The following is a 27,011-nucleotide window of genomic DNA, read 5'->3' as shown; positions in this document are numbered from 1 at the left end:
GCTTTGTCTATCATAAATTCCATCACGACCAGAATGGGATTGAACCCAGACCATTCGTACCAAACATCAGCGTGCTAGCACAGACCCACAGGTCCGAGTGGATCGTAAGTGACAATCTGTTGTGAAATATACAGAGTAGTGAGTAGTGAGAGCCTTTACTTGAAAGAGTGGTAGGAGACGATATTAGGAACAAAAAACATTTATCCTACTATGTGTTTATTTTCAAATTAAATTTCATAAACCAAAAGACAAATGTTTTCATATTTTCTTTGCGTGATTTAGAAGATCTCAAAAACGGTCAAGGTAAACGTCAGCACCGTTTAAACAGTAGCATGGTCGTCACTTGAACACAGCTGATTGCGGAGATCTAGGAGCGTGACAGCACACACGTTTTATATCAGCCATTCCGTTCAGGAAAACGTCATTACAGAAATTGTTATATGTGCTGGTTTCTCTAGAATTCCATACTGATGTGTACTGATCAAGAAAAAATAACTAGTGAAAAATATCAGCTGCTCACTATGTTATTTGTCACTGGAAAATAACTTTATAAGAGGATAAAACCGAGTCTAGTTTACGAATGATAGCATCCAGAAGCACAACAAGAGTAGTCTAGGCGATTTCTCACATGAAAATGAAAATATACGAGTATGACACCAGAACTGTTTGTTGGCATCAAAATAAACTAGTAAAATACTAGTACCAAATTGAATGCTGGTATCAAAGTATATGAGTACAATATCATAATTAATTGTTGTGATCAAAATATACTAGTACAATACCAGAACTGATTGACGTGATCAAAATATACGAGCACAATACCAGAAGTGATTGCCGTCATCAAAATATACGAGCACAATACTAAAAGTAATTGCTGTCATCAAAATATACGAGCACAGTACCAGATGTCATTGCCGTTATCAAAATATACGAGTACAATACCAGAAATGATTGCTGTCGTCAAAATATACGAGCACAATACCATAATTAATTGCTGTGCTCAAAATATACTAGTACAATACCAGAACTGATTGATGTGATCAAAATATACGAGCACAATACCAGAAGTGATTGCCGTCATCAAAATATACGAGCACAATACCAGAAGTGATTGCCGTCATCAAAATATACGAGCACAATACCAGAAGTGATTGCTGTCATCAAAATATACGAGCACAATACCAGAAGTGATTGCTGTCATTAAAATATACGAGCAGAATACCAGAAGTGATTGCCGTCATCAAAATATACGAGCACAATACCAGAAGTGATTGCCGTCATCAAAATATACGAGCACAATAGCAGAAGTGATTGCCGTCATCAAAAAATACGAGCACAATACCAGAACTGATTGATGTGATCAAAATATACGAGCACAATACCAGAACCGATTCCCATCATCAAAATATACGTGCACAATACCAGAAGTGATTGCCGTCATCAAAATATACGAGCACAATACCAGAAGTGATTGCCGTCATCAAAATATAAGAGCACAATACCAGAAGTGATCGCTGCCATCAAAATATACGAGCACAATACCAGAAGTGATTGCCGTCATCAAAATATACGAGCACAATACTAGAAGTGACTGCTGTCATTAAAATATACGAGCACAAAAGCAGAAGTGATTGCTGTCATCACAATATACGAGCACAAAACCAGAAGTGATTGCTGTCATCAAAATATACGAGCACAATACCAGAACTGATTCCCATCATCAAAATATACGAGCACAATACCAGAACTGATTCCCATCATCAAAATATACGAGCACAATACCATATACGATTACAAAACCAGAAGTGATTGCTGTCATCAAAATATACGAGCACAATACCAGAACTGATTCCCATCATCAAAATATACGAGCACAAAACCAGAAGTGATTGCTGTCATCAAAATATACGAGCACAATACCAGAACTGATTCCCATCATCAAAATATACGAGCACAATACCAGAACTGATTCCCATCATCAAAATATACGAGCACAATACCAGAACTGATTCCCACCATCAAAATATACGAGCACAATACCAGAAGTGATTGCCTTCATCAAAATATACGAGCACAATACCAGAAGTGATTGCCGTATTCAAAATATATGAGCACAATACTAGAAGTGATTGATATCATCAAAATATACTTGTACAATACCAAAAATAATTGTTGTCATGAAAATAAACACATACAATTCTAGATGTCGAAGTATGTGAGTTCTAAGAAACATTCATTGTCACCAAATCATTGAATATGTAAAAAGAAGAAATGTGTGGATATTTCTCGTCTCAAATATCATTCTTTATCACCCCTTACCGTAAAACTCTTCAATGGTCTACTATCTACACCATGTAAAAATGCGATGCATTCATCCACAGAAGTTACTATGGTTCAGCACCATCACCATCACGGTTCAAATTCTGACGAAAAGGACGATAAAAGAATTACAACTGGAGTCAAACTACAGAAGGACAAAAGTTTAACATAAATAACATAACAATAAATAAAATGATCTAAAATATATTAACATGAGAATCTATGTACAATGTTAGACTAAATTAATTTTACATACTGAGGCACCTTAACATCTTCAAAAAGCATATAGTCCGATATTTCATTACCTGGAATTGTTGGACCATTCTTTTTTAATGATTTCGTTCCAATTATTTATGGTATGGGAATAAATATGGAAGAAACCATTCTCAACAAGATGGGCAATATTACATGCACCAAACGTCATTCTGAATTAGGTATTTGAATTAACACTTTATCACAGAATACTCCTAATTGTTACCCTGAACGATATGATAAACATTGATTGTCCTGGCCGCCATACCGGATTTGAATTCCTGTGATTATTACAACTGGAGTTTATGAAGGACAACGTGTACAGGAATAACTACACAGATTGAAGAATTGAATAGGGCAATTTGTTAGAGCTGCTGAGGAGAGTGTCTCTGATGAAAGACTAGCTCTAGTAATAAACTACTTCGGTTGAGATTTCCGGAAGGTGTTGGATGCAAAATGATCACATATTGACAATTCTGTGATTTGCATAGTAACTCCCTAATCTATGACAACATTATTACACCAATCTTATTCATTTACGTGCAATGAATATAAAGATAATTGCGTTAAAATGCAGCATCTTTTTGTAATGACCCTGTACAACAGCGCTAGACGACGCAACATGTCATTTATGCTATTTTTTGTAATAAAAACTAATGTTATATCCTCTGAAACCAAGATGTACTGGTTTGAATGTTACATTCATATTAATTACAAAAGTATTGTGGTAATATAGCACTACGTGCAGGTTGTAGCTGTTCTTAATTAAATGAATGCTGGTTTGTTGTACTCCGATAATTGCTTTCATGTAGCAAACTAATTTTCAAATGTCGTTACAATCAACACAAACCCTGTTCATTTTTTATTAATTCATATGCAGCTCGTGAATTAAATCTAGCGTCACTTGATGTTGCATTTCTTTGAAACCACACACATTTCAGACCAACACATGGTAAGAATATCTAAATATTATACGAATACCGGTACTCTAGAATTTCGATTCAGGTTATACATGCGACTCCTTCTTTCGTCCCAACTTCTCTTCAGCGTTTACACACGGATATAGAATAGACACATTTTAAAGTATATAAATATGGGTCACGTGTTGACGTACGGACATTTAAGGTTGGTCCACAATGCCCGAATTCAACGTGAGCGAAAGATAACCGGCAAATATTGCTTGGAACCGTGGAACAGAAACAGAATTCTTTTACGACCTATAAATGGAAGACAAACGGGTGTATTGCGATGTGCTAATTTGCATTCTGTGTTAATTGTGATGTTGTTTTAATTTTTATTAAGGCATAAACGTCTTAAGGGTATTTTATTCCGACTGGTGGTGAAATCTACGTAAAGATAATTATTTTTTGGTCCTACAGAATAAATTATATCTGTTATGGTAACAATTAATATTAGAGGAGAAAAATTCGCTCCGACATCGGGGATCGAACCCAGGTCCTTGGTTCTACGTACCAAGCTCTCTCACCATTGAGCTACGCCGAAATCCAATCTACAGCACCGGGTCGAATTGTTACCATAACAGATATATTCTATAGGACCAAAAAATAATAATCGCTACCTAGATTCTGCTAGCAACAGTACATATATCTGTACAGATTACTGTGCATATTACTGTGATATCCCGGCCACCAAGTCACTCAACTGAGTGCGCTCCTTGTATAAAGGCAGTTAACATAACATAAAATGTCAACATACATGCCCAACTTGGAGTCAGGCCACAAAGGGAAAAACACCAGAGGAGTGGAGTTCGATCCGGCGCTGTGGATTGGACTTCGGCGTAGCTCAATGGTGAGAGGGCTTGGTACGTAGAACCAAGGACCCGGGTTTGTTCCCCGGCACCGGAGCGAATTTTTCTCCTCTATTATTAATTGGTGGTGAAATGCTTTCTTTCTACATAGTCTAACTCCACTGGCAATTGAAAATCGCTGTGCGGAAGCGCTGTTGAAGGTTACAAATTTACAACAAAAAAAAAACACTTTGCTTCAAATTCTCATTATTACTAGATTATTATTATTATTATTATTATTATTATTATTATTATTATTATTATTATTATTATTATTATTGAAAAGACAAAGTAGCTATATGATTATGTCTCGTGACCAGAACATAATACGAAATAGGAATATAAAAATTGGAAATTTATTATTTGAAGAGGTGAGAAAGTTCAAATATCTTGGAGCAACGGTAACAAATATAAATGACACTCGGGAGGAAATTAAACGCAGAATAAACATGGGAAATGCCTGCTATTATTCGGTTGAGAAGCTTTTGTCATCTAGTCTACTTAAAAAAAAAATCTGAAAGTTAGGATTAATATAACAGTTATATTACCGGCTGTTCTGTACGGTTATGAAACTTGGACTCTCACTTTGAGACAGGAACAGAGGTTAAGGGTGTGCGAGAATAAAGTGCTTAGGAAAATATTTGGGGCTAAGAGGTATGAAGTTACAGGGGACTGCACGCATTATATTCTGCACCTAACACGAGGAACATTAAATCAAGACGTTTGAGATGGGCAGGGCATGTAGTACGTAGGGGCGAATACAGAAATGTATATAGTGTGTTAGTTGGAAGACCCGAGGGAAAAAGACTTTTGACGAGGCCGAGACGTAGATGGGAGGATAATATAAATGGATTTGAGGGAGGTGGAACGTGATGTTAGGGACTGGATTAATCTTGTTCAGGATAGGGACCGATGGCGGGCTTATGTGAGAGTGCCAATGAACCTCCGGGTTCTCTAGAAGCCAATTTTAAGTAAGCTTATTATTAGGCTTTCGAATTGTCATTGTCTCAGACCAGACATAAACTGCACAAGATATTTCAAGAAAGTTCGAAAGAAATCATGGCATCAGTTGGCAAAAAAAAAAAATAACTAAGGTGATTGTTTTATGGAAGTAATCCCACATGATATTTTTAAAGTGAATAATGCAAGATAAGTTTTGTTTGTAATTAATTTAAATAATCTTGGATTATAAATTACTAAAATATATAGCAGATTTCTTACATATCTCCAGTAAAACTAGCATAATAAATGAAACAAATATGAGTGATACAAGAATAAATAACCAGTGGCAGGGAGGAAAAAGGTCTTAAGTCAATTTTTTGTGGAAATGAGATTTTTATATATTCTGAAAGCGGGAACAATTCTCTACAATCTGGTAAAAATTGTTAAAGTCAAATAAGACCCTGACTGGATTTATAGAGCGTTACCAAATGTTCTAAGTGCTTTTTGAATCGAGCACACACAGAAGAAAGGACTTAAGAGCATTTAATAATTTTTACCCTTACAAACCATCACATGTTTACTTTCCACGCTTCCCTATTAAAAAGGCCTAACTTGTATTTTAGCCATTTTATCACATACTGATGCCCTTTCCTTTTAAAACTTTAAGCACCAGGGTAAACAGTCCTATAATTGTTTAAGACCCATTTTGCATTCCTAATAATTTACATTTCTAATTTATTTTGACATGAAAAAGGTTTTATGTTTACGTAGTCCCTTCTACTCGGTTTGGGTTCTAGTCTTAAAAGGGCTTAAGTGCGGCTATTTTTGGAAATAATCAAGAAAATTATTAATGGGCAACATTACCTATTTTAGAAGAAATATAAACAAATAATTTCCAGGAAAAACCTCTTAATTAAAATATTTCTATAATTGACACCAATTTCAATCTTTCTACTGCTCTCCTGAAAAGTATAAAACTTTTAATTAAGATCTTTTTCCTCCCGGCCACATTAAGTAAAACAAGTGTTATTAGCTAAATTATGTATGATGAGCTCTTGAATTGTCGAATCCTCGGGACAATATTCCATTCCAAAGGACTTCATGGGGATTTATAAGGATTCAAAGACGGAGTTACGTCAGTATTACGCGAAAATCTGTCCGCTTCATTCCAATGACCCTTGAATAATAACGTTATTCAACGTTAAAAATAAGAAACTAAACCGAATTCTTTCAGGTCAATGAAATTCCAATCAAATTTGTTAACTTGAGGTGTAGAATAATCCATCAGAGCTTCTCGCACACATCGTATCTGAATTCGAACCTATATCCACAAAATGTTAGAAGTTACACGTCTTATCTTAGTGCACTGCATCGAACTACCATAATTCTACGACACTGTTACTTCAGAATGTATCTAAAGGCCACACATATTGCACTAGTAAACATGCCAAAGTGGTATCTCCATAATATGAGTTTTACTTTTCCATTAAGCGTATGTCACAGAGCGTAGCGTAAGACCGTTCAAAGAGTGATTCTTTCACTCCTTGTTTGAAGATTGTACGCACGCTCTATGTTCTGGCCCTCTGTGAAGCCAGGAAGCATTCACTTAACTAATTAAGGTAATCATGAAATTTAAGATAATGTGGAGCCTCTCATATTCCTAACGAACCTAACAACTCTTCGGCTAGTGTAAAGGCTTCAGTTTCTTCTGGAGTACTCAAACTGTCCTCGGTTTACCTTTGTACGCGTATCACGAAACACGCATGTGCGTGTATAAGAACTCTTAAATTTATACCCCCAAAATTGTATTTCAATTTAATTCATTATTATTATTATTATTATTATCATTATTATTATTATTATTATTATTATTATTATTATTATTATTTATTTACTTACAAATTATTTTTAGAGAACCCGGAGGTTCAATGCCGCCCCCACATAAGCCCACCGTCGGTCCCTATCCTGAGCAAGATTAATCCAGTCCCTACATTATATCTCAACTCCTTCAAATCTATTTTAATAATATCCTCTCATCTATGTCTCGGCCTCCCTAAAGATATTTTTCCCCTCAGGTCTCCCAACTAACATTCTATACGCATTTCTGGATTCACCCATTCGTGCTATATGTCCTGCCCATTTCAAAATCTTGATTTAATGTTCCTAATTATGTTAGCTGAAGAATAGAATGTAACTTTCTCCATTCTCCTGTAACTTCACCTCTCTTAGCTCCAAATATTTTCCTAAGCACCTTATTCTCAAACACCATTACTTCTGTTTCTCTCTCAAAGTGAGAGTCCAGGTTGCACAACAATACAGAACAACCGGTAATTCATTCATTCATTTAGTGTTCTGCCCAAGGGCAGGTCTTTCATTGCAAACCCAGCTTTCTCCAGTCTTTCCTATTTTCTGCCTTCCTCTTCGTTTCCTTATATGATCCATATATCTTAATGAAGTCTATCATCTGATATCTTCTTCTACCCCGAACTCTTCTCCCGTTCACTATTCCTTCCAGTGATCCTTCAGTAGGCAGTTTCTTCTCAGCCAGTGACCCAACCAATTACTTTTCCTCTTTCTGATCAGTTTCAGCATCATTCTTTCTTCACTCACTCTTTCTAACACATCTTCATTTCTTATTCTATCTGTCCACTTCACACGTTCAAATCTTCTCCCTTTCCACATTTCAAATGCTTCTATTTGCTTCTCTTCACTTTATCGTAATGTCCATGTTTCTGCCCTATATAATGCCACACTCCATACAAAGCACTCCACTAGTCTCTTCCTTAATTCTTTTTCCAGAAGTCCGCAGAAAATGCTCCTTTTTCTATTAAAAGTTTCCTTTGCTATTGCTATCCTCCTTTTGACTTCCTGGCAGCAACTCATGTTACTGCTTATAGTACACCCCAAGTATTTGAAGCTGTCCACTTGCTCTACTGCATCATTTAGATTTCGCAAGTTTACCTTCTTTACTTTTCTTCCTATGACCATGCTATTAGTCTTGTTGGCAATTATCTCCGTTCCATACAGATCACAGTTGTCATTTAGCTTCAGTAACATATCCCTTAGTATCATTTCTTCTTCTACTAACAACGTTATATCATCAGAAAATCTTATGCACTTTGTTCTTCTTTCTCCTACTACCACTCCTCCCATGTTCTGAAAACTGTTCTTAACTAAATCCTCCAAGTAGATGTTGAACAGGGTAGGTGATAAAGACATTCTTGACGTACCGTAAACTGGGGTAAATAGGATCACATGTGGTAAAGTGGATCATATGTATATTGCCTAGATAAGGCAGCGCCACATGGATCACACATGAAAAGAAAACCTTTCTTCTATAAGTGCCACTAAACATAGTTTTCTTTGCATGTGTGAACCATGTGGCGCTGACTTATCTAACAATACACATATGATCCACTTTACCACATGTGATCCTCTTTACCCCAGTTTACGGTACACCTCTCCTAATTTCCCTTCTTTCTGACATTTCCTATCCTGACTTTGACTCGTTTAATATGAAGATTACTGAACAGTTTTCTCTCTTTCCAATCCACACCAATTTTCTTTAGGATCCCCATCAGTTTATTCCAATCCACTCTGTCAAAAGCCTTTTCTAAATCCATAAATACTACATACACTTTTCCATTCTTCTCTAGGTATCTTTCGCCGCTTGTCCGTAGCAGTCCAATTGCATCCCTCGTACCTTTTCCCTTCCTGAAACCAAACTGCTCTTCTTCCAACTGTTCTTCCGTCTTAGAATAAACGTCGACTCAATATTCACCGAGTGCGATATTAGATTGATAGTCTCAAAACTCTTTACATTTCTTGGCATTATTTTGCTTCGGTATTGGAATCAACACTGCCTCCGTGAAAACTGCAGGCCAGTCGCCTTTCTCATATATTTCGTTGCATAATGATAGAATTTCCTTCTTGTCTTCACCCAAGCATTTCACTAATTCAATGGGGATTCCATCAACTGATGTTGCTTTCCCATTATTCATTTTTTTAAGCGCTAGTTCAACTTCTTCGCTTAAAATTGAAAATTCTTTTCGTCTTTTGATAAGGTTTCCAAGTTTAAATGCTCATTATATTGATGTAAATGTTAAAATGGTGTCCTGGTTCCATTCTCGTATTAGTGTGTTGTTGTGTATCATGAAACGAATCCATAACGACAATGTTCGACACAAGCTCCTCCTTGTCTCCATCGATCCTCGTAACCAATGTTAAACGCGTAGCTCGAATAAAAATTTCCATATAATTATAGAATAAGGTAAATATGCTGCGAGTTTCTTATTTAGAACATCATTATACCTTATAGTAATAAGTAGGGCTAGGAATTGTATTACGTTACATTGCACTTCATGCGCCTCTGACTTTAGGTAGCGGTACGTATTTGCATTGGGGTGTGGGATTTCAGTGTGTTTTGTTCAGTAGTGAACTTTAGTTGATCGGTTACATTACGACCGAATACTGCTATTCGTAACAGGCAACGTTCAACGTCCTGTAAAGAAGAATAATAGCAAGATGCCGAGGACGAAATTTGTGACAATTTCAAATGAGGAAATTTGTAATAATGATACAGATTTTGTGTAAAATATTTGAAATATATTCTCATTCTTTCTGCAGAAATGGAATGAAGTTTTTCTAGATATAAGACTGTGTTTTCTAATAACAGGCAATCATTCTCCTTCGAAAATTTGAAAATGTGGTTTGTTATTCACTGCAACAATATATGAAATGAAAAATTATGTAAAACAAAAACGTAATACACTATCATATTAACATAGTAATATATAAGATTGATACTTGTCAATGTCATATTAGGTTATTTTCTACAGACAGAAAATAACATAGTCAATGAAACTGAATACGAGTAGTTTGGAACACGAAACAGGAAAAAATGTCGCAAACAAGATGAAAAAGAAAAAAATACTGGATAAATATTACGGATATTTAGCTCTATGTAAAATTTGTGATAATTTCATATGTGGAAATTTATAATAATGATACAGATTTTGAGATGGATATTGCTTGTTTAAAATATTTCAAATATGTTGTCATTGTTCCTGCAGAAGTGGAAAGAAGTTTTTCTTATGCAAGGCTGTGTTTTCTAGCAACAGGTAATCATTCTACTTTGAAAATTTGAAAATGTGGTTTGTTATTCACTGCAACAATATATGAAATGAAAAATTATGTAAAACAAACACGTAATGCACCAACATATTAACATAGTTAAATAAAAAGGCTGATACTTGTCAATGTTACATATATTAGGTGTATTTTCTACAGACAGAAAATAAAATGTCTTTAATATAGTACAATTTTTCTCTAATAAAGAAAATTATGCCCTTAACTTTTTATTTAGCAGATAGTTGTTTCGAAGTCAAAGGAGTGGCTTTCAACCACCCAAATGCTGAGGACTAACTTACCCTGATGATAAGCATGAGTTCAAACGAACGAAAGACACTGCGTTAACTCACCCCAACTCTGAGACGTACTCAAAGTCAGAGGCGCACGAAGCCCACTGGTAGTATAACGGCATATATTTCTCAGGCCTAGTAATAAGATTTTAGTACATTATCTTTTGTCAGAAATTACGTGTTGTTATTCGTAATCGTTAATTGACTTTAAATTTCACTGTTGTATTTGTCTGCACACTGTGTACCCATTTCTACCAGGAAGCCTTCTCAACTGAATACTTTTTCTGTTACATCACCTCCTCTTGCCTGCTCAAGCGGTGTTAACTAATACCAGCACTGCATTAGCATACAGCGGGGCTTTCATACGCTTTACGAAACCCGTGAGAACTTCTACAGTGATAATTCTTCCGCCTTAAAATATTGAAGAAAGAGTCCGAAAAAAAAAAACACCCACCAAGCGATCTATAAAATAAAATGTACGAATGGCTTATTAATAAGCTTTGTACAGCAGTCATCTCTATTAATATTTTCACGTGAAATAATGTGCTTGTATTGCTGCCAAATTCTAATATCTTAAATGTTATTGCCCAGTAAGGAAATGACTGACAATTCAGCCATGGAAATACATCGTTCAGCATTATACAGAATCATGACAGCTAAGGAACCAACTGGATGGTGTAGCTACGTGTTGAATTTAATTTCGAACGAATTCGACAGATACCTGGAATTTTCATCGGGTGAAGTGGACTATGATGTAACAGTTCTGAGCTTTTATCAAGGCGCAAAAAAGTCATTTTGAGCAATTCCGTTGAAGTTAGGATGCACAACCCAGTATACAGAATGATTGGAAATATTTTTGTGAAATGTGAGGTGGTGAAAGATATGGCTATTTGGGACAGAAAAATCATAAACATCATCATCATGATCATGGTTTAAACCATGGGCCTAGCGGTTTCTTCCGGTTTCAAGTATTTGCAAACTGGTCAATCCTTCGCTTCTCCGGGAGTCCCACATTTCTCAGTCCTATTGGCTGGTAGAGGTGTATCTTTTTCGGGTAGTCGCCCATTCTGTTTAAATGTTGTAGCAAGTTTGTTCATATTTACTTATCTGGTCTATATGCTAGTTATTTTTAGTTCTTTCCGTATATCCTCACTTCTTTTTCGATCATAAAAAGTGTAGTCCGCTACACTTCGGAGAAATCTCATCTCAGCAGCTTCGATTCTTTTGGATTGGTCTTTCGTTAAGGTTAAGTTTTCAGATCCGTAGAGGAGTGTGGGAATGGCCATCATTTTATAGAATATAAGGCCAGTTTCTGTACAGAAAACACAAATAACTTTTTTTTTTTAAATACGGTATCGTTTCAAAGATACAATATTTAAAGTATAATTTAAACACAGTGATATTATGATGTGTTTCTATTACACGGGGATGATATTACTTAATTAGGGTTGTAAAACATCAAAAGAACATTAAAATATTATTAAATAGTTTGTTATTGTTAGTTAAAATTTATAAAATAAATAGGAAAAATAGCCACCAGATGTAACATACAGCGCTATTATTATCAAAGGTCCCAGAAAACAGCGGCCGGCCGGCCACGCCCTGCGAGGTTTCCGGTGCGCGCGTCACCGTTTCTCCCGCTCAATCGACCTCCAGTATGGCATTCAGTGTGCTTAGAGTCGTGTAATGAAACTCTCAATTCTTCAAATGTACAAAGTTAGTGTATAAAGTTTAGTGATTATTGTGTATTTAGGTAATGCCTAGCAACAAGTTCTCATTGTGTGAACACGTGTCTATATGTATAATACGTACATAAAATGCAGAAGGTCGTGTGCGAAAGTAAGACGAAAATTTCGTCGTGTCGTGTATAGTTCCTGGGGTAGCTCAGTCGGTAGAGCGTTCGCACGCTAAGCGAAGGGTCCCGGGATCGATACCCGGCTCCGGAACAAATTTTCCTTGAAATTATTCAAACCTGCTTTACAGGGAGCTACTACCTGAAAGCCAGATTTGTATAATTTCGAATAAAGTTTCCAAATAGACCTGTGCCTTCTGCCAAAACAATTAGACGACTCGCTACAAGATTTAAAGAAACAGGCTCAGTGAAGAATCGAAAATCAAGCAGAAAATGTAGTGTTCTTACGCGGAATGATTGTAAGTTTATTTCCAACAAGATTCCGCCACTGCTCATACAGCTGCCGTATAAATGAGAGAATTGAGGCGTATTTTCGGTACGAGACTAATCAGTAATAATTTGAGGCCTCCACGAAGCCCAGATATAACATCCTGTGACTTTTATTTATGGGTAACATTAAAAGGTAGGGTTTATAGGGAAAATCCTAATTCTATAGATGAACTAAAAGACTACATACGAGAAGAAGTCCAAGCTATCAATGATGTGAAACTTCCGAGTGTTATTCATTCGTTCAGATGATGTCAGTTGTGTGTGGCGGCAAATGGGGGCCATTTTCAGCAACGACTGTGAGCATGATAAGTCCAAATTATTGAACATTTATTGTTAGTACTGTTATATATTAAAGAAGCGCCGGAGAAATGGTTACGCGCTCACGGAAACCATGCAGGGCGCGGCCGGCCGGGACCTTTGATAATAATAGCTTTGTAGAAATATCAACCGGTAAAACAAAAATCATGGCGTTTTATAGGAAAGAACCAATTACCAGTAATAATTACATTGTAAACAAGATACTTGAAAGATGCAATAGTTTTTTGTTATCTTGGCTACAATCTCTCCATTTTTGTTGAAGTAGATATGCCAGAGAAAATTAATAGATATAATAAAACTACAGAGTCATGGAACCATACCTTGTTCAGAAGCATGTATGGAGTGAAGACTTGGGGGTACAACCCCACGGACTTTAAGGGCTTTGGCTTAATCTGTTTAATGTACGTATATAGTTAATTTCTAACACGCTTCCTCGTGTGGAGTGAAACAGCAAATCATAAGAAAGTGCTGAGCTAACGCTGGCAACGTGTCTACTCGTACTGGTAGAATCTGCTCGAGCCAAGATCTGAACACTCTCATATACACACGTTGGAACGTGGCCTCACAGTTCAACTATAAATACAATTTGATGCGTTTTCGTGGGCGTTGTCAAATTAGTTTTAGACTGGAAAACTCTCCCTCATTATTCAGCTAAGATCAGCTGCTACAATCATCTCCATTCAGCAAGAGACTGTCCACCACGATGTAGCCCGGCGAATATGTAAATAAGACTAATTGTGTACAATGCAACGATACACACAACTAGATTACAATTGTGCGCCTGGCTGCAATAGTGGTGTAACCGACATCTCTATCGTAACTGGTAGGTTACTTTAGTACAGTTGTCTTTCAATGTATTAGGTATTATTGATCCATATATTAAAATACACCTCTGATTGAGGTTCTGGCTAATATGTATGTCTATTATCAGACAGTACATCTCACTCGTGTGTCAGAGGAAAAAAAAAATTGTTTGTATGCATCTCAAGTCTGATTAGTGTAATATGTAGCCAATCGGTGATGTATGCATTGGTGGGGGAAAGAAACTAGCCACCCTACCCCATTATCTCCTGGCCTAGTTGCCTCATGAGAGATGCCTTATTGGTGTTAGGCCTACTTATGAGGTTCAAACCTGTCTTCGACAGTTGGCTAAACAACAACAATATTAAAATGTAATTTATAAAGATCTAAAGACCTGACATCATACTAGGAAAAGTGGAGGAGAGAGGGAGAGGGAGAGAGAGAGAGAGAGAGAGAGAAAGAGAGAGAGAGAGAGAGAGAGAATTGCAGATTAAAATAAAATACAATTCTTAACGGACCTAAAATGAAAATTAATCCGATATGTCTACGTAACAAGCTTGACATCAAATGAAATGTTTACTTTATACATGTCAATTTCATTAATAATAGTTACAGAAGTAGAGAAAGAACTTCTATGTACTGTAGACGTCATTACAGTTTAGTAGTGGTTAGGCTACGGCGCGAATCGGAGTCATCTGGTTATCTTGGTCTAGTTATGACCGTCGTGACAATCACCCATTATAAACACATGTTCTTAAAAGTTCTAAAAAAAAAAAAATGCTACATTAAACTCCTGTTAAACTACATTTATATATAAACTTTTTCAATGTTGGCCACGTCAGGACTAAGAATGTGACGTCGCGTCGTGCCGTAGCCTGTCTTTCTCGTTAGCCACGTGTTTAATTTCTTTAAAAAATCAATTACAGTACATCTTTATTACATTACAGCCAAATTATAAGTAAATGCCGGTATTATCTTTCTTGTGAAATGCATAATAGTGGGTTATTCAACAAGAGCTTCCTCCATTGTTAGTGAAGTACCTACTCACAGAGAGATTATGATGTTCAAAGAATTCGTCTACCTCCGCCTTTATTTGAAGTACGACAGGGGAATATTCTGCTATTTTGGTGCTTTCAAATGGTTAAGTCTATTATGTATCTTTGTAAATACATAATTTAGATCAGAAAATTACAGTATTTAATATCGCCATCGGAAACAAAAATGAGAAACGAATATGAGTAGATCTAGAGAGTCATACATTATGGGCAAGGATTCGGTCTAAATACCACAATGTATCCTGATGACGCCAAAGACGGTGATAATGGTGACAAAGGCGACTACAACAAGAATGATGACGATAGCGAATATGATGATGATGATGATGATGATGATGATGATGATAGCGACGATAATAACGTCGACAACGATAACGAGATATAACTTACTAATGACAACGATGATGGTTGAAGTGATGATGATGATGATGATGATGAAGATAAACACAACAATAATGGTCACTATAACGTAGCTGGTCAACGCGGTGATGACACTATGAAGACCATAGACACGATGGCGATGGTAGTGACAATGGTACCGGTAACGATGGCGACTATTGTATCGATTGCGACGATAGCGACGATTATATCGATAGTGACGACGGTAACGATATCGACGATAGTGTCGATAGTGACGATTGTATCTATAGCGAAGATAGTATCGATAGTGACGATTGTATCTATAGCAACGATGGCGAGGGTTGTATCGATGTTGACGATGGTGACGATATCGACGAATGTATAGATAGCGAAGACGGTGACGATATCGAAGACTGTATCGATAGCGAGGATGGTGACGATATCGACGACTGTATAGATAGTGAAGACGGTGACGATATCGACGAATGTATCAATAGCGAGGATGGGACGATATCGACGAATGTATCGATAGCGAGGATGGGACGATATCAACGACTGTATAGATAGCGAAGACGGTGACGATATCGAGGACTGTATCGATAGCGAGGATGGGACGATATCGACGACTGTATCGATAGCAAAGACGGTGACGATATCGACGAATGTATCGATAGCGAGGATGGGACGATATCGACGACTGTATAGATAGCGAAGACGGTGACGATATCGACGACTGTATCAATAGCGACAATAGTGATGATATCAACGAATGTATCGATAGAGATGACGGTGATGATATCGACGACTGTATCGATAGCGATGACGGTGATAATATCGACGACTGTATCGATAGCGATGACGGTGATGATAACGAATGTATCGATAGCGACGATGGTGATGATATCAACGACTGTATCAATAGCGACAATTGTGATGATATCAACGACTGTTACGGTAGCGACAATGGTGATGATATCAACGACTGTATCGATAGCTATGACGATGATATCAATGACTATATCAATAGCGACAATGGTGATGATATCGACGACTGTATCGATAGCGATGCCGGTGATGATATTGACGACTGTATCGATAGCGACAATGGTGATGATATCGACGACTATATCGATAGCGATGACGGTGATGATATCAACGACTATATCGGTAGCGACAATGGTGATATGAACGACTATCGATAGCGACAATGGTGATGATATCAACGACTGTATCGATAGCTATGACGATGATATCAATGACTATATCAATAGCGACAATGGTGATGATATCAACGACTGTATCGATAGCGAGGACGGTGATGATATCGACGACTGTATCGATTTCGACGATTGTATCGATAGCAACACAACAATGGTGACGATATGGACCACAGTGACAATGGCGAATATAGCGACGATTTTAGAATAAATTGCGGAAAATGAGAAGTACTGTAAATTTTGCTACTGAAATTCAACATGAAGGGTATCGGCTAAGTGAACAGTATTGGCAACTTCCAATAAAATCTGAAAGGACGATCTGCACGTAGAGCAGGCCTACACACAAACTGAACTCGAACGCGCTCTGTCGGTAATTTCTCATTGGAGCAAACATGCACAAAATTATATATAGACATAAACAGATGACCGGTCGCCCTCTGCACACAAGCACGTCAAGAAAAATCACAAAAATCAATAATCAAATGTTTGAAATAACTTGGTTATGGACGTCGGAGACTACACAAACATTGATAGTTAAAATTAATGGAAAAATTGTACCAATGACCTAATTGAATATAAATATGAACTATTTGCTTCAATAACACAATTCAAATTAAAATAGCCTATAAAATTAACAGTAACTTAAATTACGTTACATTGATAAATGAATCAACCATTGTCAAAGGCTTGTTGGTTCATGACTGTTGAAACGAGCGAACCTTCGAATTAAAAACCTTACATTCGAACATGCATGTGCAGAAACTGATGGAAATGTCATGTTATACATCTGGTAAGGTATATGCTTATGCTTGGGAACGATATGCAACGTAAGTTATGAAAGAAATGTCCAAGATACTTAAAAAAGTTTCATCTCCAATTGCTGTAAATTCTCTTTGAATTGAAGTGTATACAAAATAAAAGCAAATTTTTATTAGTAAAGAGCAAAGGTTTCCTTAATTCTGTTCATTCACTGGATTACCGATCATGTTCTTAAGCAACAATTTGTCTTTTAAACTATGAACGAAATTTTCCACGAATCTGGTGGAATATATTCAATTATCATCCTTCGATATTGGTATAACGATAAAAAATCTTTCATTTACTGTCATAAAAACTTACTATGGGTTTTCTAAACACTTTCTGAATGAAAAATGAGCCTTTTATGAGCTACGTGAAATAATAGTTATTTACAATAAACGTATAAAAAGTGGCATTTTATTTTGCGAGTGCGGATACTTGCGAAACGAGGCCGCAGGACAACATAGCAAACCTACGCACAAAATAAAATGAATTTTAACATGTGTTTCTTATACTATTTTTTTTTTTACACAGTTGTTCAGTATTCACTTTACGTAGTCTACTTTATGTGCATATTTAAATGAAATTGCAGTATGTGTCACCTGATGGCAAATTTATGATTTAGCATTATGGGTGGAGTTTCAAGCTCGCGTTCGAAAATGAATAAGTTATGTGTGATCGTAAAATGATGGCATTATGATTGTAAGATGATGGGGCAGTAATCGTAAGATAATGGAATAGTGATAGCGAGATGATGGGTTTGTGATCATAAGAACATGGGAGATCGTGAGACCGGATTGTGATCGTAAGGTCATGGGATGATGCCCGTAAGATAACAGAATAGTGACAGTAAAACGATGGGTCTGTCATCGTATGAACATGAAATGGCAATCGTAGAATGGGATTATGATAGATAATGGGATGGAGATCATAAGTTAGGATTCTGATCATAAGATAATGGGATAGCGATCACAATACGATGGTACGGTGATCACAAGATGATGGAGTGATAAACATAAGAAGATGGAATGATCATAAGATGATGAAATGGCGATCATAATATGATAGATGGTGGTCATAAGATGATGGAATAGAGATGTAAGACAGTGACTTTAGGCCGACGACGATGATGATGATGATGATGATGATGATGATGATGATACTCATAACGACTATATGATTATGGCGGTGGTGTATAATCCCTTTTTACTGGAGTTCACATTTATTCCTTGCAGTATACAGGATGATTCATGAGGTTCTCTCCCGGTTCATTGAGGTGATTTCAGAGGTAATTTGGAACAAAAAATATAAACAAAGTAATGGGATCACATTCATAATTGAGGGGTTCACAACCAGAGTGGACCCATTTGGAATAGTTCTGAGATATTGAGTCTTAAAGTTCCTGGCTCACGCTTAGCAACTTTCACCTTCCATAGAAAATGCTGCCCTCCGTGGAGTAAGAAATGAGTTATGGACTTGTTTGTTATGGCAATGAATAAATCTGAGTTTTCTTCATCCGAGATTGTATTAATCCACAAACTGATCACTGGTGGACTTGGTCCACTCTGGTTGTAAGCCCCTCAATTATGGAGTTAGGTAATTTCAAAACAGCAGAAAAAAATTTCTATTTCAGGATTTCACTAACAAAAATGCAAAAAAAAAAAAAAAAAAAAAAAAAAAAATTAAAATTAAAATACAAACAGCTGATTGTTTATGTACCAGCCTTTTTCATTTAGAGTGAATTTAAATCACTTTTTAGAAAATGTCTCCTTGAATCTCAAGGCAACGGTCCGCACGGATGTGAACCGCACGTGTAGCATTTCGCAGCTTCACATGTTTATTCCTTATTGTCGACGCGGCATCCAGAATGCGTTGAAGCAACTCTTCGAGTGTTTGTACTTTAACCTGATACACGACGTCTTTCAGCCACCTCCACATGTTGCCGATTCCCATTTAACAAGTTACAGAACTAAAAACGATGAGCACGATCAGGATAACGACGCAACGGTGATATTCGACAGCAGCAGTTTTCGCATTACCGTCTCATACGCCGAAAGAAACACCATACCTACCAGCAAACTCCTCAGAAGAAAGCTTGTAAGGCATCGTGATGTTACAGAAGAAATAACAGCTTAATAAATAGCTACTATCAACAACGTAGCGTGCTGGCTTACAGATCTGGAGGTCCCAGGTTCGATTCCAGGGCTCGGCTCTCGGTGAATTTTTCTTGAAGAAAAATTACCTGGGTGTCTAGAGCATGGAAATTTGTATGAATGTGAGTGTGATTGTGAGTGTGCCGGGTTAATATTAATTAACCAGTCATCAAAAATATAAAATACATCAGGACTGTCGCTGGGCAGTGACCTGAACACACGTTTCAGCGTCACATTATTGACAAATACCTCCATCTGTTAGCACAACCATAAAACATCTAATGGATCCTATAGAGTTACCAACAACTAGAAAAAAAAAAATCAACAACGTGCATGTAGTTAAGGCAACAAACATTCCTAGCGCTATATTCACTATGACGCGTTTCGAAAATGTAACTCCGTAATTATGAATGTGAGCCCATTAATTTATTTACATTTTTTGTTCGAAATAATCACTTCCATGAACCGGAAGAGATCTTCGTGAATCACCCTGTATTTTTGGCTTTGATATCGATATGGAAATAAAAAAAAACATTTGTTATTACTCGTTTTTAAATATTAGTTCAATTATTACAAATACATAAATGTGATAAGTAGTCTAGGCCTATCACAAAAAATCCAAGCAGATTCATCAATCAAGAAATAACTAACGATCTTCTAGGATGTATTCGAGTAAACATTTTAGCACAGTGCTTCTCATTACGTCAGCAGCACTTTTATTTCGGTATCATTCCACATAAACTACTTCATTTGCCACGCCTGTTTTCCGAACTCATTCCCGGGGCTCGCGGGTAGTGTCTGCTTTTGAGTACGAGTGAATGCTATAGCCACAAGTTTGAAATACTAATGGAGTACGGAGGTAAGATGAAATGTCTGAATACCAAAAGTAATGTCACAAAACACGCGTTATGAATATAAAGTGTGTGACGAACTCATTAGTGATGAAATGAAGAAATATTGTGTATGAAAGGTTTGCCTCAAGTTTAAAGATAACAAATTTGCAGATTCTGAGTTAGGTATGCCATTAGCAGTCTGTGGAGAATAAGCTTTCAGTTACACAATATTGTTCATATTACTAGAAAAAAAAATTTCGTAGTTTTCAATTAGAAGATAATTATATTAAAGCAATGAGTAAGAACATAAACGAAGACAGACTCCAAATGGCGTCTGGGAACAAGTGTAGGAAGTCATTTAAAGAAAATCCAAAATCAGTTTTTAATGTATTAAAAATAAGCAGATGATGTTTTCATACTTATTACAATGTATGATTACCTTCTAGGGCTGGATGTAGCGGGACGGACCACGTGAAAAATCACGAAACATTAAGTTCATCTAACTCTTCTATGTTTCCATGGTACCACGAGTGACGTCAGAGTAAATAGTTCATTTCAAAACTTTAAAATTGTTCTCTCTTGTTCCTAGAATACAGACGTTTCGTGTCGAGATAGAGAAGAAGAGTGGTAAAACACTTCATACGGCTTTTGAATAACACTGAACTCAAGCACAACGATTTCTGCATTATTTTTTACCAATGGCAGGGCCCTTAACTTGTCGATATTCGCCCGTTTCTATGAGCTGCTCATATATGTCGCTAGTGCGGAGAAACGTAGACCACTTGGTTCGTTAGAGATATCCAGAGTGCACTGCGGTGGTAGGTTCACATAACATTCATAATGAATGAATGAATGATGATGTTGATGATATGATATATATCACATGTAGTTTATTATAAAACAACCTCCTAAATTTACACGTTCCCAAAAAAAGACAAGGTAAAGAACAAAAATAATAACGGGAATAATAACTTAGGATTTAAGTGTACAAACAATAAAAATTCGAAAAAAAAATACTACTAGTAAATTAATGTGAAATTAGAAATCAAAGTATCATTTAAGTATTACCTCTAAAAATTATTATACGAGGGTCATTTCATAAATAATGTACAGGTTGGCACTACTTCAGATTGAATGATGCAACATCAGTGAAATAGAGTTTCAGTAAATCAATTATAGGGGAACAACTTGCAAAACTCCGTTTGTCTACTCATGCGTAAATTTATTTTTTTTTATTTTATTGGGTTATTTTACGACGCTGTATCAACATCTAGGTTATTTAGCGTCTGAATGAAATGAAGGTGATAATGCCGGTGAAATGAGTCCGGGGTCCAGCACCGAAAGTTACCCAGCATTTGCTTATATTGGGCTGAGGGAAAACCCCGGAAAAAACCTCAACCAGGTAACTTGCCCCGACCAGGATTCGAACCCGGGCCACCTGGTTCATGCGTCAATCTTAAAGAGTAACACAATATACTATTCACCTCCTCCTTCCTAAATGTCAGCCGATAGTAGCACGTACTGATAGCAGTGATGCGTCAGATGACTTGTCAATCTATAGCAGTAGTGTCAGAGTTGTAAGCTCCGAAACCGGTTGTGGTGCTAGAGACGTCCAGTCGGAGCGTGACCTTGCTTATGTCTGTGGAAGCACCGGAGCACGCAACGAGTTATAGTGGAGCGCTCCGCTCCGTTTAGGCTGTGTCTGACAACGCTGATCTATAGCGACAATGGGTCAGATTAATGGAGGGAAACTCCAGACTCCGCCTCCAGCACAGCGGTAAGATTTAGTTATCTTCTACAACGGAGTTTTGCCAGTTGTAGACCTATAATATCTATTTTATTGTATTAGAGTACTTTATTTCTTCTAATCTTTATATACTTTCTTCAAATCGTGTAATAGTCAGTTAAATCCCACTAGAGTTTTGATTTTCTCTAGATAAATGAAAACCTCTAGTGAGATTACTGTTGATAACTGGATTATGATGAACATGACTATCATGGGACTAAATAATCTCTTCAAGAGACTAATGTGCAGTACCTGCCATATACATTTGGAAATTATCCAAAGCGATTCAGTGACTCCTTCATGTGAGAAATAAATAAAACCAGTGAACTCCTAATAGAGAATTGAGTGAACATTTAATTTCTGAAATAAGTTATGCAAACAAACTCACAAGATTGTATTTCATGTTTGCCTACAGTATGTTCAAATTATAAAGTGAGAGGATTTATGAAATCACTTGGATTGCTCAAAACGTCTTTATTTTTGTATTTAATTTTCAGTTTTGCTAAGGATGGATTTAAGAATTAATAATAGGTTTGCTTTTACAGCAGTTTCTAACGTTTCTAACCGTCATGAGCGTGCGCACATCGAGTGCAGCGATAACTTCAAACTCTGACTACTTGCTGACTGAATTCAGGCGTTCTTGCAGCATATCAAGCCGTTACCAAATCATTTCCTGGCGATCAGAAAAACTCGCGGATCAAGCGCAAACCAATCTCAGAGTGGCGCATGTGGATTAAAATAATATAACTTCAACAAAATGAAATTCTGTATACTCACGAGACACAGCGTGCACGTTACGACAGCTACTCTTCTTATGAGACAACTTACCTGAAAAGAGAGACAACAGTGTTACTATAGGCTATGATTAGGAAAAAAAAATGAGGCATACTGACGATACACTTTTTCCACAGAAATGTTTCGTATTGGAAGTAAATCCCAAAAAGACAAAGTATATGATTATGTCTCGTGACCAGAATATTGTACGAAATGGAAATATAAAAATTGGAGATTTATCCTTCGAAGAGGTGGAAAAATTCAAATATCTTGGAGCAACAGTAACAAATATAAATGACACTCTGGAGGAAATTTAACGCAAAATAAATATGGGAAATGCGTGTTATTATTCGGTTGAGAAGCTTTTGTCATCTAGTCTGCTGTCAAATAATCTGAAAGTTAGAATTTATAAAACAGTTATATTACCTGTTGTTCTGTACGGTTGTGAAACTTGGACTCTCACTTTGAGAGAGGAACAGAGATTAAGAGTGTTTGAGAATAAGGTTCTTAAGAAAATATTTGGGGCTAAGAGGGATGAAGTTACAGGAGAATGGAGAAAGTTACACAACGCAGAACGTCACGCATTGTATTCTTCACCTGACATGATTAGGAAGATTAAATCCAGATGTTTGAGATGGGCAGGGCATGTAGCATGGGCGAATCCAGAAATGCATATAGAGTGTTAGTTGGGAGGTCGGAGGGAAAAAGACCTTTGGGGAGGCCGAGACGTAGATGGGAGGATAATATTAAAATGGATTTGAGGTAGATGGGATATAATGATAGAGAGTGGATTAATCTTGCACAGGATAGGGACCGATGGCGGACTTATGTGAGGGCGGCAATGAACCTTCGGGTTCCTTAAAAGCCATTTGTAAGTAAGTAATGTTTCGTATTGGGGTATAAGCAGCAGTTTTACTAAAACTGCAAGAAATAGTCTCAAGAAACTTGTGTTATGTAAATGTAGATAACCAAGTCTCATTTTTATTGGCTTCATTACGGTTTTCACAAATAATTATCTTAAGACCTCGTTGTTAAGGTAAAGATTTTCTGAATATAAGAATTTTAATAACAGAGTAAACTAGGATCAGTTGGACTTCATGCTTTATCATCATAGAAATGTAAAAAAAAGTACTGGGATGCTGCAAAATTTATTTTCAGACTTTTTTTTTTACCAAAATACGCGATTAAGGTAGCCTATATGGATCATATGCAGAGACTAAGGGAAAGGCAGAAAAGGGAGAAGATTGGAGAATGCTGGATTTGCAGTGAAAACCTTCCACTGGGCAGAAAACTATGAATGATCATTTTATTTCATATGTAGGCCTATCATTTCCAGGGAATTATACGTGTTGATACTAAACATGAAGTAATTCGTCCAATATGTTAGGAGCAATGTCTGTACAATGACAAGACATCGAGTGCAGCGATAACTTCAAACTCTAACTACAGACCGATTATTTAATCCTAACAGCTCAGCTCAGAGGGGAAGTAATAGGAGTAGTGGGGAGAGTTCCGGAGTAGAGATAACGGCGATCGATCTTTAAAGAAATACAGTACAGCTTAACTGTACTGGAAACACAACGCTATACTGCATGCGTGACATCCGATCGCTCTGACTGCAGGCGACAGACTAACCTGAACACCCCTTGGCGTAACTTAATGGACTCGCCTGACCCAGGCGCAGATTGTCGGCGACTGTCAGGACTAAACCGTACTGTACATTCGCAACGAGAATACGATATCAAAGGAAGTCGTCCCGTGAAGGTTTGTTTTCCTTACTCTGGTACCTGAACATTTAGTTTGTTACGAGCACAAGCGCTAATCAGTACGTAGTCTTACGTTGTTCAGAATAAATATGCCGAAAATAAGAAAACACAACATGCAACAAAAAATGGTAAACGAATTTGGCTGTGAATACTTTTGTGTGAAAGGGTGTAATATATTTTGTAAAGTATGTAATGTGGAAATAAGAGCGGAAAAAGACATTTCGTTCAATCACATTGTAATTCAAGAAGACATAGTGAGTATATGAAAATTCATGTTAAAACACAATAGGAAGAATTCCCGTCCACCTCATCAAGTACAAGTACCTACCCAAGAGTTCTTATGGACCTGTGTAAAATGTTGGTCATTGCTAATATTCGCATTTTCAAAGTTGAAAATTTGATTTTTAAAGATTTCATGGAGAAATATATCGGTAGGAAACTTTCATCTCAATCAACCCTTCGCAAAAAGTACTTGCAATGATGTTATGAAACAGTTCTCGATAACTTTAGGAGCGTGTAGCCTACTGGCATTTTTTTATGCATAGAAGTATATTTTATTTATATATGCCAAATTGTACTAACTAGTTTTTGTTACTCATAGAAGCTCACTGTATTTATGTACTTTATTTAATTACTTCTGAAAGTGATATGAAGTTTATTGTGTTAAAGTCCAGTGTAAATATTGCTAAATAATAAAAAAAAATAGTACACATGGAAACTTCGTTTCGTTGACCTGCTAGAAAATTTTTCATCAGACTGTACTTATAAACACGCCAGCACTGCTTCCGAATGGAATCGTAACAGTATCCTCTGTCTCTTTCTTTCCTCTACGAACATAGTCGATGTGTCGTTTACAGCACCGCGCAGGTTAAAGAAATCTCAGCACTGATTATCATACAAATGTATTTAAAAAAATACTGAGATGCTGTAAAATTTATTTGCAGATTTTTTTTTACCAAAATACGCGATTAAGGTAGCGTATATGGATCATATGCAGACAGTAAGGGGAAAGCAGAAAAGGAAGAAGATTGGAGAATGCTGGATTTGCAGTGAAAAACCTTCCACTGGACAGAAAACTATGAATGATTGAATGATCATTATTTTATTTCATATGTAGGCCTCTCATTTCCAGGTAAATGTACTTGGTGATGCTAAACATGAAGTAATTCGCCTAATATGTTAGGAGCAATGTCTGTACAATGACAAGACATCGAGTGCAGCTATAACATCAAACTCTGACTACAGACCGATTATTTAGTCCTGTCACCTCAGCGACGCGAAAGAGGAGAAGTAATAGGAGTAGTGGAGAGAGTTCCGGAGTAGAGATAAGGGCGAGCGGTTGGTAAAGGAATGCAGTACAGCTTAACCGTACTTTATTTTTATTTTTATTTTATTTGGTTATTTTAAGACGCTTTATCAACATCTAGGTTAGTTAGCGTCTGAATGAAATGAAGGTGATAATGCCGGTGAAATGAGTCCGAGGTCCAACACCGAAAGTTACCCAGTATTTGCTCGTATTGGGTTGAGGGAAACCCCCGGAAAAAACCTAAACCAGGTAACTTACCCCGACCGGGATTCGAACCCGGGCCACCTGGTTTCGCGGCCAGACGCGCTGACCGTTACTCCACAGGTGTGGACGTTTAACCGTACTGGAAACACATGCGTGACATCCGATCGCTCTGACTGCAGGCGACAGACTAACCTGAACATCCCTTGGGTTAACTTAATGGACTCGCCTGACCCAGGCGCACATTGCCGGCGACTACCAGGACTAAATAATCGTACTGTACTTGCTGATTGAATTCAGGCGTTCTTGCAGCATATCAAACCGTTACAATTCAGTCACAAGTAAATTAGTTACATTAGATATAGTTCAGTTTAGATGTTCCGACAAGTGAGCATGTTTTATGTTTAATTTAACTATGTTTAGTCTTCATACCTGACGTGCGTTGTTTACCTCTTAGTGCTAAGCAGACACCATAGTCAGTTACATTGTACAGTTGATAGGCAAGCAAGTTCGCGTCCATGGTAGAAAACGTTCCATCTATATCTATAACTGATAATTTTTGTTTTAAAAATAAGCTTTTTCTGCTCCATAACAATTGAGCATTCCAATTACTTTCCACCCATTATGTATGCTCTTTTCGATTTCAAAATTTGATGGTCGGTTTAGTTGTGTTGCACTTTTAAATTTGTAATCTATCTTCCTTTGTAATTATGTAGTTCTT

General features: G+C 36.9%; 1 protein-coding gene and 1 non-coding gene across 4 annotated transcripts in view; one reads left to right on the top strand and one right to left on the bottom strand.

The window, feature by feature from the left end:
* LOC138696773 (1-phosphatidylinositol 4,5-bisphosphate phosphodiesterase epsilon-1-like) overlaps positions 1–27,011 on the bottom strand; it is a 561,655-nt gene that overhangs the window by 416,899 nt on the left and 117,745 nt on the right. The window lies entirely within an intron of this gene.
* On the top strand, positions 12,613–12,686 carry TRNAS-GCU (transfer RNA serine (anticodon GCU)). Its single transcript has one exon. It is a non-coding gene; the product is annotated as a tRNA-Ser (tRNA).

Source organism: Periplaneta americana, chromosome 3 (assembly GCF_040183065.1).
Source record: "Periplaneta americana isolate PAMFEO1 chromosome 3, P.americana_PAMFEO1_priV1, whole genome shotgun sequence".
NCBI lineage: Eukaryota > Metazoa > Arthropoda > Insecta > Blattodea > Blattidae > Periplaneta > Periplaneta americana.
This window is presented reverse-complemented; position numbering and strand designations above follow the sequence as displayed.